This window comes from Eptatretus burgeri, chromosome 10 (assembly GCF_056783735.1).
Source record: "Eptatretus burgeri isolate ZD-2024b chromosome 10, Ebu_testis_v1, whole genome shotgun sequence".
Taxonomy (NCBI): Eukaryota; Metazoa; Chordata; class Myxini; order Myxiniformes; family Myxinidae; genus Eptatretus; species Eptatretus burgeri.
The window spans coordinates 68,148,904-68,161,576 of record NC_140970.1 but is presented as its reverse complement, the minus strand read 5'-3'; the positions used below and the strand labels follow the sequence as shown (position 1 = coordinate 68,161,576).

Sequence of the window (12,673 nt, the reverse complement as noted above, 5' to 3'; positions counted from 1 at the left end):
GTTCTTTTTCTGGTTTTCATTAATGATCTCTCTGACTCTCTGGAAAATCCTCTTTATCTCTTTGCTGATGACTCCACCCTCTGCGTACCATCTGTCGTCCCTCTCATCAGCAGACAACAGCCTCTTCACTCGCTGCAGATCTGGATAAATTCTCCAGCTGGTCCAACACGTGGAACATGTCTTTCAATCCTGACAAATCTCGCACTCTCACTATGTCTATCCAAATGGACCATCTGGAACCTCCCCCCCCCCCCACCTACTTGCTCAACAATAATCTTGAAGAAGTCCTTTCGTTCAAGCTTTTGGGCCTCTCTATCTGCCATGATATTTCCAGGGAAAGCCACATCTCCAAGCTGGCCTCCAAAGCCAGTCGCCGACTGGGCATCCTCCATTGTTTAAAGTCCTTCCAAGGCACACCTGAGCTCCAGAGCACGCACAAAGCTTTCATCCGCAACCTGGTGGAGTACTGCTGTCCTCTCTGGGGTGGTGCTCCCGCCTCTCACCTTTCTCGGCCTCACGCTGTGGAAACCAAGGCATTTAGGATTATTGGTATCTCCCGCAATGAAGCTGAGTCTTTGGGCCTTTCACTCTCTCGTGTCGTGTTCTCTTCAGTATCGTCACTGAGCCCCGGACAGCTTCCAACTGTAGTTCGTTTGTAGTAATATTCCCAGGGATGGTTTTTTAAATCTCTGTGAGGTTCTTTGTCATCATTCCCGTAGCTCCAACTATCACTGGTACAACTTTGGCATTCTTCAGCTTCCAGGATATTTTCACTTCATTCTTGAGATCTTGGTATTTGGTCATTTTCTTGATTTCTGCATTGTTTCGTCCAAAATCACTGCTATTAACACCTCAATGTGCAATGCCTTCTCTCTTTGATTGTACCTAAGTATGATATCTGGTCAAAACGTTTTTTTTTCCTTTGTTGACACTCGATTGGGTCATTAGGTCATATGTGAGCAGTAGTTACTTCCATATTTTCAGTGATTGCTTTTGGTTCATATTTCTACAAGTTTTCTGTAACTGGGATATCAAAGTTTCCAGATGTGCCAGCGGATTTCATTACAAACTCTGTTGTGTCATTGCACGTCCAGCTATTCTGACATGTTTTTAATTTAATTTTGTGTTCGGTCATCAAGCTCAACATGTCGTCCGTTTTACCAGTTGCTATTCAAACCTCAATGCACCTGTGTGGGCGGAATTTTCTCCAGGGAGCCCAGGGAGGGGGAGCCAGAAGTTCAAGTAGCTCAGAGTTCAAAGGGTTAATAGATTGCATGATTTGAGTGGCTAATGCAAAAGCTGTCTCTCATGTCAGTGTGTCTGGTTCCATGAAAACACGCTCACTTACTCTGGGAATCGATGCTTTCTCTATTATCTGATCTGAAATTAATTCCTTCATGAGAGATCCAAAATTACACTTCGCTACCAGTTCATGTAATGCAGCTACGTACTCACGAGTTGTCTCCTTTGGTCTCTGCCCACGCTAATGGAATCTGTACCTTTCCATCATGGCGTTTTGTTTTGTTCCAAAATACATCTCCCACAAGACAACAGTGGCATTATCGTTATCGGAAGGGTCCAGCGTTGGATGTATCCGTTGGCCCTCTTGTCCCTCGCAATGGATGAGAATGGCTCTTCTCTGAACCGTAGTCACTCTCTCTTTGTTGAGGCCATTTGCAATAAGGTATGTCTGAAAAACGCTGTACCGTCATTTCCATGGGACAGACGGTCCGGCGTTGACAGGCTGGTGGGTGTAGGAAACTTAATCATGCCATCCTTGTCACCAAAAATGTTGCATCTCATTAGATAAACCACACAAACACATGGGATCAGAGTTAGCACGACTTATGTATTGCAGCCAACATGGCGGTGATCTGGGAAACACATGGGATCTCCATACCGGTGAGACAGGTTACATGACCTGTGATCAGCTGGTGTATCACATGACTACACAAACACAACAGCAACTCTACTGGGTATGGTTGAGGGAAGAAGAGGAGGAAGAGACAGATCTTGAATGCGTTCGGTGCTCTTATTCTTCTCCCCTCTCCCACTCTTCCATGCCCATACTCATTAATAAATTATCTTGGGAATAAATTATTGCTTGTGAGACCACATTGGGAGTGGTCTCCATAATCCATAGTCAATTGGCAGATTCATCCATTAGACAGGGAGATTGGGTTTGTGCATCAGAGCTTCCAAACTGGCCTCCAAAGCCAGTCGCCGACTGGGAATCCTCCGTTGTGCAAAGTCCTTCCTCAGCCCACCTGAGTTCCTGACCACATACAAAGCTTTCGTCTGCAGCAAACAACATCAGCCTCTTCACTCACTGCAGATCTGCATAAATTCTCGAGCTGGTCCAACACGTGGAACATGTCTTTTAATCCTGACAAATCTCACACTCTCAATATGTCTATTCAAATGGACCATCTGGAACCCCCCCCCCATCTACTTGCTCAATAATCCTCTTAAAGAAGTCCTTTCATTCATGCTTTTGGGCCTCACTATCTGCTGTGATAATTCCTAGGAAAGCCACATCTCCAAGCTGGCCTCCAAAGCCATTCGCCGACTGGGCATTCTACATCGTGTAAAGTCCTTCCTTGGCCAACCTGAGCTCCTGACCACATACAAAGCTTTCGTCCGCAGCCTGATGGAGTACTGCTCTCCCCTCTGGGCTGGTGCTCCTGCGTCAAAACCTTTCTCGGCTTCACGCTGTGGAAACCAAGGCATTTAGGATCGTTGGTATCTCCCGCGGTGAGGCCGAGTCTTTGGGCCTCTCACTCTCTAAGCGCAGGCAGGTCGCTGGTTACCTGTGGGTTAATGGTGAGATTCCTGTAGAGAACTGGCAGGCTCCATTCATGGTATCATGCCTTCACCTCTGCTTATTGTAACAGGTCAATGAGCATTAACAACAAACAGTATGTCTGGTCGCTTTCAAGAGTATTTTTAAAGGGATATTATAATCAAAATAAAGAACAATTACTGCGCCGTAGTCCCAAGAAGGAAGCCAGACACAACGCGTGCACAAACACACACACACACAAACACACACACACACACACACACACACACACACTATGCAGTGGTAAATACTCACAAAGCCTTTTTATTTGAAGTTATACCCTTAACAAAGTGCTTCCATTGTGCCTTTTTGTGGCCACTGGTCTTCACCTGGGCCCACCCATTTTATGGGGAGGTCTCACACATACTAGCCGACCCTTTCCATCCTAAAGTTGGCAGTCACTGCCACACTCAGTGCACATATTACATACAACTTGGCCAAACATTGCCATGTTTCAAATGTAAATCTAAACTATGCAAAACACAAGGGCCATACCATAATCGTTAACACCACATTCTAACGATGGATTCCTCATTCATTCCACCCTCCCCCCTTCCACATAACTATACATTTATGTTTGCATTTATAACAGAATAACTATGTGACCTATGTTCAAAACTATTTGTGGAATTGTGTCAACTGAAGCATTCGTGTATTCTCACACGCACTCTTCAAAGGTCACATTGTTCTAATTTCCTGAAATAACACTCAAGTCTGCCTTGAGTGACGAGGCCTTGACAAGCAGGTATGACAAGCCTTGACAAGCCTTAATAATCTTTGGTGAGCAGGTATGACAGTAGTATTACAATGAGAGACAACATATTGCTCACAAAGAACAACTGAATGATTCATGTTCTCACAAAACACAAACCTTTCCTCACCCTCTTTGAGGTTAAAATTTGACTATTGTGGTATTTATATGAACAATGTTATTTACTGCACAAGCCTGATTCATTTCCGAGAAAATTTTGACAAACAACTCTTCCATAATGTTGAATCATTCCTTGAAAAAATATAAAAATCCATTCCCAGGATGTCCAGTGCCCAAAGAACATCTTCACCCCCTTCAAAATTTTCACCTTTTGTGACCTTCGCGTGGAATCAAATTGCATCAAAACAGACTTTTTCAACCTTTATTTACACATCGTAACCCACAACTTCTAAGTAAAAACAGTTTCTCCTAATTTCAGAAAATTCATCAAAAATACAGAACTAGAATATATTGGTTGGATAAGTGGATAAGTGTCCAACCCCTCCTTATAATAACAATTGTATATGAGTTCAGGTATAACCAATCACCTTCAAAATCACACACCAAGTTAATTGGCCTCCACATGTGTAAATTTGGAGTGATCTTGATTATTTCAGAATAAAATCAACTGTTCCTGTAAGTTTCCTCCATTGGGTAGTGCGTTTCACAGCAGACTCAACCATGGACAACAAGGGGCTTTCTAAAGACCTCCGGGATAAAGTTACGGAAAAGCACAGATCAGTGAATGGATATAAAAACAAGTTTTAATATTTTTATTTTACCTCCAAAGCTGGGCCAAATCTTGTTGGTGAGCAGAGAGGTAAAGCCTGTTGGCTGTGTTGTCCTCAATGGTTTGGGTTCGATTCCCATGAATGCGCAGCAGATATTACTGTGTTCTGTGGCAGTAGCAACCTGTCCAGAATTGGTTTTTAGCCATAGAAACGTCAACATCTTGTCATGAGTGGGCCTCCACCTGGCCCAGTTTAAACTTCCCATTGGGAGTGATCAAGAAGCCATAAGGTGGCTGCAGCCCGCGGAAGGCATTCATCTGGTTGTCCAATACACATGTGTTAAACTTGTTGAGGACATTAAAAATCTCACGAGATGGTTTAGAAGGAGAGATCTACAGGCTTCTCGTGCAAACTTCCTCTCTTAGTTTCGAAAGTATCCATACAACTGTCACGTGACATACAGACAAACAGAAATACTGAATCAAGGGACAGTGAGCAACACGTGGAAAGTTTAATTTCTTTTGTCGATATCAAAGCCTCCTGAAGTTTCTTTCTGTCTCTAATCACCATCTTCGTGCTCATTCCCGTCCTATCTCCCGACAGCAAATCCAAACCATTACCATGCATCAAAAGACTCCATCCTGCTTTGACCAAGCAATGGTCAATTGGAACAACACTGAGAACAGCACAACACCTGGTCATTTATAAACCTTCTGATTACCATCACCAGTACCATGGTTCTTATCATAAAGAATCTCATACATATCATTAAAATACAACTAGCATATACCCGTGCTCCGCACGGAGTTTAATGGGTAGCAAAAGGTGGATGAGGCATAATAGTTAATGTTATGGGAAGCTGGGGAGGGTGTCATGAGGGATGTGATGCACTATGGTTACCTGTCCTTGGTTTTCTAAAGGACCTCCCTGTAGATGACATTTTGGGTGAGTGTCTTGTTGCTGAATAGTCATTGTGAGGAATTATTGTCCACTTTGATAGATATATAGGAGTAAACTCTTGCACGTGAAAATGCAACATATAGTTGGCCATGGGAGAACACAGGAGCTGGGAGGTATATTCCGAGTTTGTCAGATGTTTGGCCCTGGGATTTGTTTATGGTCATCGAGTATGCCAGTCTGACTGGAAATTGCATCCTCCGCAGTGTGACTGGAAGGTTGGCGTCTGATGGGGCAAGTTTAACATGATATAGGCCTAGCCCTAGACTGAACAGGAGCAGTGGAGGGTGACCGAGAATCAGAATGCAAATTTCAATGAACGGCACTTTTTGGCGCACATCCGACGATCGAACACCGGTGGACGCTTTAATTTGAAGATCACACACGCAAGACACAACACAGGTAACGATGGCGGTTGATATTGACAATTAATGTAATGAACGGCAGTTGTTTGGGTGCATCCGACACTTGAACACCTTTTTAATTTGAACAGTTAACACACGTATTTAAGGTACAGAAGCTATTGTCGGACACCGTGCTTTCGAAGAACAAAGAAAAGAAGAGAATCTGGGCAATGAAGGGATGACCTCATACCCGTTCCCTGGTTCCCCTACCTTCAGATTATAGCCTATGATGTTATCTGGACGTCGGCCTATTGCAAGTTATTTTCGGGTGTTTTTAATATGTACGTTGGATTTCAGACACAAATTGACAGTCTAAGAGGGCGTGTTCAGTCCGGGAAAGAGCCAATCGGGGTACGTCATGTTGGCAGAGCTCTGGTGCTCATCGTTCCCCTCCTTCCATGCTGAATTTTAAAACATGACAACCATTGCTGATGTTCTGAGCCATACTATTTATTATCAGTTGTGTTTATGTTCAGTGTTTGATGCAATGAGTACTCCCTTACTTTTTGGAGAGACGGCAGCACTTACCGGATGCGGCCGTCGATGTGTTGAAAACCTTGTTGAAGCCACGTTGTCATCCAATTCCAGCTTAGAAATTTAGTGCATCGTCTTCGTCACATTAAGAAACCCCAGTATATGGGAAATGAGCACATTCCTGCCGGCGGTTTGGGAGGAGAAACGTTAAATTACGCGCAGACGTGAACAGAACTAATGTCTTGTTAAATAAATCTTTACTTTATATACAATGTTTGTTGTTACATTTTTGTGTCAAATTCACCTTCTGAGGTAGTCAGCATGTGCAGAAGAGGGTTTTACATCGCACACGCTGTTTTCGAGGAGTGGCATTGCGCCTCTCGGTGGTGACGGTCTGTCGACGACAGACGTAATGACGTCAGCAAATGACCGATGATGTTATGACGGAATTACTCCTCTCAGCGGGTGACGTCACACGTCGCCATGCAAATGAATGTAAAAATTCGAAAATCGCCCAAAATTCCCAAACGTGTCCGTCTGGCGCGATCTCACAGAGCCCATGCTGTTCATTAGACCACAGAGCACCCGCAGGACGAAGGTGGCGACAATCCGTCCGGCAGTTTTGGAGAAGAAACGTCAAATTACACGCAGACGTTAACAGAAATAATACATAGATTACTTGTACAATTTTTCATTTCAATAAAGCTGTTTGGGAAAGGCCTTTATAAAATTATATCAACAGAGAACAAACTCGAACCTCGTACCTCTCGCCAAAGATGTTGCATTGCTTTTACTTTGCCTGAGTTATAGAATAATCAAAGGTTAAAACGACCTGATAAAAGTGTCTTTTTAATTATATTTCGTAAAGTTGAAGAGTTATTGTAGCCATCTATTTATTAGCGATGCAAAAAGATGAATTTTTGACCTTTTTACACCGTGTACCCCACCCCATCCCTCTACCCGTGTACCCAACCCCATCCCTCTACCCCGTGTACCCTACCCCATCCATCTACCCCGTGTACCCTACTCCATCCCTCTACCCCGTGTACCCTACCCCATCCCTCTACCCCGTGTACCCTACCCCATTCCTCTACCCCCTGTATCCTACCCCCTCCCTCTACCCCGTGTACCCTACCCCATCCCTCTACCCCGTGTACCCCACCCCAACCCTCTCCCCCGTGTACCCGACCCCATCCCTCTACCCCGTGTACCTTGATTATCTTGATAATTTATGTCTGTTTTTTTTTAATGACTTGATTATGATGTCATGAACAAAATGATGTCATGAACACGAATCACTGTGACGTGTGTTATTGATTTATTTGAAAATACAACAGAGTTTCAGTTATTTATCTCACAGTATGAATATTTTGATGACCTGCACGACAATGTAATGAGGTTTCTGATTTACATGGAGGATTTTATAAACACAAACCATTACCTTATTCAGTGTCAATGTGTGTTTGCTTCAAGGTGAGAAACAATGTTGCATTTCTCAATAAATTCTCCAAAACGAATGCAATGATTCATTCCAAATTCAAATTTATTTTTGAAGGCCATCATTAAATATCGCAGCCACGTAGATAGATAGGTCTGTAAGTAACACGAGTGAAACATATCCCACCAGGGTGAGCCATTGGCCCATTTTCCAGGTGAGTACGTCACAATTATTATTGTTCGTCATGTCCATGAATTAATCGATCAGAAGTCTTCACTTAGCCCCGACCACATCTGGAGATGGTGCCGTGAACAGCTTGAAGAAAGCAAGCTTGTCCACAATGATTAACAAAATTAAATTGTGGGAATTACTTGGGATGATGCAAAATTGTAGCCAAGAAATATGTGCACTCACCTGTCATCTGTCGAGCCTGGGTTCGAGTGTCGACCTGGCTATAAACTGTCATCCTGGTGTTTCACAGACAGGGCGAGGCATTAATGTGGATGCTGTCCATCGGATTGACGTTAACTTGGGTCTCCTGTCTGCTGGCTTTAGTCGGTGGATGTTAAAGATCCCATGGCATCGTTCGCAATTAAATGTAGGCGAATTATCACCGGCACCCTGAAACAATTACAAGTTCTTCCCTGGACTGTATGTAGCAAGTGCAGTTTATTAAATGATTGCATGATCCTTGACACCAGGTTACACTGCTTGCTATATCAGAGTCTTCTTGCTGGTCTGGGCAGCAGCTTATTCTTCACGATGAATGGATTGACCAGCTGGGTTCGCATATTTCATGTGAATCGCCTTCTTCTGTTACGAAGGGCCATGGACATGATGCAAGCCTCGTTATCCTATTGTGGTCCTTCATTTGCTTGTCTTCAATTTCCTTCTTTTTTATTCTATCCTCCCACAAACCCATGGTTCTTTCATCAATAAATGTCCAACAAGGCAGGCATAGTACAAACTTGCATTTATTTAAGAGATAAAACAAAAGTGACACAAAGATACATTCACAATATTCCATACAAGCAAATTATGAATGGCTCTTCTTCTCCACTTAAGTTTAATAATGCTTAGTCCAATGACATTTGCAAAAACCTCTCCCTTGACAAACTACTCATATTTAATTGATGGTTCTATAACCATGAAAATTCTACGATAAAAATATCGTTAACACGAAACAGTTAAATATCTTAAATCCTGCACCAGAACCTCTCTGATCTTTCCACTCAGTTTAAAATCTCACTTCAATATTAAATATTTGTTGAATATTTATTACAGGGGTTAATAATCTGCGAAAATCACTTAACTGGTGCATGGTTTTACTGAAATCACAATAACAAAAGTATTATCCTTATCTTTCACTTCACGGTATTTGATCGTAACCAAATCTGATATGTCTGATATGTTGTTATAAAATAATTCAATATTTTTAAGATCCTTATCAAATGAATCATCCATTTTGCAACCAAATACTTCCTTTTCGTCAGAAACTCCATACATAAGAAAACCCCCATAGGTATTGGCAAAACCAGAGATGTTTTTACAAATTTTTTTTAGACATTCTTCCCGATATTTATTCTTGTTTGGACATTTTTCCCAACATTGATCATATCGACATTCTTTGCAACCTCCATACCATTTAAACTCAAGGAATTGACTCTCGGCAAGAGGAAGAATCTCTCCTGCTGTAAAACAAGTTCTTTCAGTTATTCTTTTACTTGATCGAAAATTTGGATCAATTTGTTGAACGTCTTTAATTTCACTCGGTCTGATCATTATCCTCCACCAAGCATCTTCAGGCTTTACTAGTTTAGTTTGTGCACCGACCCTTCTATATATGTTACGATTTTTTGTTTCAATCAGATTTTTGTCAAACCTTTCTTTTGGGATACGTTTGTGAAATACAAATTTCATATACATATCTTTTACAGGAATGGGAATGATGTGCCAAGAGTAATGATTACGTTCATAGAATTTTAAACAAATGCCGTCCAGCGTATCACTGATGTCCAATCCCAAACCATCACATTCATGGTACTCATTCTCGATGGGAACCCGAATTTCCCAAGTAGAAATATCACGTTTACCCATGTTAAAGACAATATCATTCAAAAACCTCGAAAACATTTTAATTTCGTCTTTTTTACATCGTTTATCCATATTTTTTCGGCGGACTTCACCAAATTGCATGCCTTCAAGTATCAATATTACTTTATCGAAAGCTGTAAATTTTAAACACAATTTATCCAACTCATTATGGAGACCGAGTCCAACACTATTACATTGACGGTAAATATTATTATTGATTAGAACCCAAAGTACTCGTTGAAAAATTTCACTATTTTTCTTCTTAGAGTTACTTTGGTACAAATCACAGGAGAATAATATCTGTTTTCGGTAGTTTTGACCAAAGTACATGCCTCCAGGTGTAGTTATAACTACATCAAAAGAACGAAACTGATCATACAATTTTAAACACGATTTGTCCAACTCATTATGGAGACCGAGTCCAACACTATTACATTGACGGTAAATATTATTATTGATTAGAACCCAAAGTACTCGTTGAAAAATTTCACTATTTTTCTTCTTAGAGTTACTTTGGTACAAATCACAGGAGAATAATATCTGTTTTCGGTAGTTTTGACCAAAGTGCATGCCTTCAGGTATAGATATTACAATATCGAAAGAATAAGGAAACTTATCATACAATTTTAAACACGATTTGTCCAACTCATTATGGAGACCGAGTCCAACACTATTACATTGAGGGTAAATAATATTATTGATTAGAACCCAAAGTACTCGTTGAAAAATTTCACGATTTTTCTTCTTCGAGTTACTTTGGTACAAATCACAGGAGAATAATATCTGTTTTCGGTAATTTTGACCAAAGTACATGCCTCCAGGTGTAGTTATAACTACATCAAAAGAACGAAACTGATCATACAATTTTAAACACGATTTGTCCAACTCATTATGGAGACCGAGTCCAACACTATTACATTGAGGGTAAATAATATTATTGATTAGAACCCAAAGTACTCGTTGAAAAATTTCACGATTTTTCTTCTTAGAGTTACTTTGGTACAAATCACAGGATAATAATATCTGTGTTGGGCTGTCTTCATTGAGGTATTCAGATGTAATCACTCTTTCCAAAATCGTGCCTTGTGTCTCTGAAAGAGAAGGAAAGAGAAAATGGAATAAAAATTGGTACCACATCAGATAATGGCACGCAGTTTTATTTCAGCATCAATGTACGTGCCGTCCTTTAGGTGGAGGTTCAACGAGGCGTCCGGTCTGCCGGTATTAGCTGATGGACGGTAAAGATCCCACAGTGTTCTTCACGAAGTGGAGGTGAGTTATCACCGGCACCCTAAACAAATTACAAACTCCAGCCCGAACTTACAGGGTTCAAAAACAACATGACATTATTATTATTATTATGATTATTGTTATGATAATTATGATTTCCTCCACAACATTGTTTATTTTTATTTATTTATTAACTCCACCACCGAAGGTGAATGTTAAAAATCAGTGCACAGTACTGTTTTCACCTGTTTGATTGTCTGTCTGTCTATCTGTGAGTAGGATATCTCAAAAAGTTACTGACGCATTCAAAATTAATTTGGTGGATAGGATCAGTGTGTGATAAGGACGAATTGATTCGATTTTGGTGAAGATCAGAATCTGGATCCGACTACGAGAATTTTTAAACTGATTCTTCACCATTGAGAGATCCGGCTAGAAATGATAAAAAGCACGATATCTCAAAAAGTTGTGGTCGGATCTGGACGAAACTTGGTAGCCGAGTTGGTTCGGTGACACGAAGAAGCTGATTAAATTTTGGTTCATGTCTGGATCCAGATCTGACCTATCAGTGGGATAAAACACGTAAACTGTTCAGCCTGGTGGAAGTTTGCTCTCTTCCGAGGGCCGTTCTTGTTTTTCTACATGTTCTGAAGCTCATGGAAGATCTGAGCACACAAATCACAGCCACACATATACAGAGAACACCAGGCTTGACTTAAGACAAGCACTGCTCCTGGGGGAGCTGGAGATTGCCATCGAAGGAGAGAATCTTGTAAAAACCACAACAATTGAAGAAGCAATGAAGTAGGTCTCGGCCATTTTGATGGGAAACGTGTATGAAACTTCAGTGATACAGAGAACGAATCATGATGAGCACAGATGTTGATCGACTTGAGTTCAGAGTTCCAATAATTAAAAACAAAGGTGATAAAATGATAAAACCAGCACTTCGACAATTGGAGATATTTTACACCAAAAATACAAATCTCTTCAATCCTTCAGAAATTAAACCATCAACTTGGTTTCGACTCTGAGCAGGTCAATTATACTTCACTGAGATATTTTCGTGAGAAGCCACACTTACCATCCAATTTGTATTGATCCATTTGCCGAATGTGGGCAAAGCGTTGAATATATACTCAGGGCTCGAGAGAGAAAACCGGATCTGATGACGTCAGAATAAACCGCCTCCACTCACAAACTGGGTCAGAGTCTCCACGAGGGGTTTGGGAGGAGTCTCAGAGATTGGAGGTTTGATCCCCGGTTGAGTCATACCAAAGACTTCACAAAAACACGTTCGGCTCTGTTTGCTTCCTTGATTGATGTTTGGCATTTAATAAGAATAGAGCACAAACAACCAGGAGGCAGGCTTGGTGGGTGGGTCTCTTGTTCTCCTGTGTTGAAGCCCCAGGTTAGAGAACCCTTTTAACATGAAATTCAAACAAAAGGAAATATTTAGTGATTTCTTCCTCATTTCATCTTCATTAATTATTGAGAAACTAGCGAATACCACCCATTGCTTTGCTGATGGGAATACTGAGAGGGGGAGAAAAAGAAGGAGGAGAGAGAGTGGGGTGGGGGGGGAGAAAGAGGGGGAGAGTGAGGAGGTGAAGAGGGAAAGAGAGAGGAGGGAGGGGAGCGAGGAGGGTTGGGGGAATGAGGAGGGAGAATGAGGAGGTATGGGGGAGTGAGGAGTAAGGTAGAATGAGGAGGGTTGGGGGAGTGAGGAGTGAGGGAGAATGAGGAGGGGTG

The 12,673-nt window shown here is 41.6% G+C and overlaps 2 long non-coding RNA genes across 4 annotated transcripts in view; both read right to left on the bottom strand.

Annotated features, from left to right (window-relative positions):
• Positions 1-3,513: 3,513 nt before the first annotated feature.
• On the bottom strand, positions 3,514-6,594 carry LOC147018776 (uncharacterized). The gene is made up of 3 exons (XR_015062813.1): positions 6,464-6,594; positions 6,214-6,340; positions 3,514-4,489 (listed from the first exon to the last, which is right to left on the bottom strand). It is a non-coding gene; the product is annotated as an uncharacterized LOC147018776 (long non-coding RNA).
• A 1,959-nt stretch (positions 6,595-8,553) lies between these two features.
• LOC147018775 (uncharacterized) overlaps positions 8,554-12,673 on the bottom strand; it is a 30,128-nt gene continuing 26,008 nt past the window's right edge. For all 3 annotated transcript variants that reach the window (XR_015062514.1, XR_015062513.1, XR_015062515.1), the window contains one exon: positions 8,554-10,782. This is a non-coding gene — a long non-coding RNA (uncharacterized LOC147018775). The remainder of the gene's footprint in view (positions 10,783-12,673) is intronic.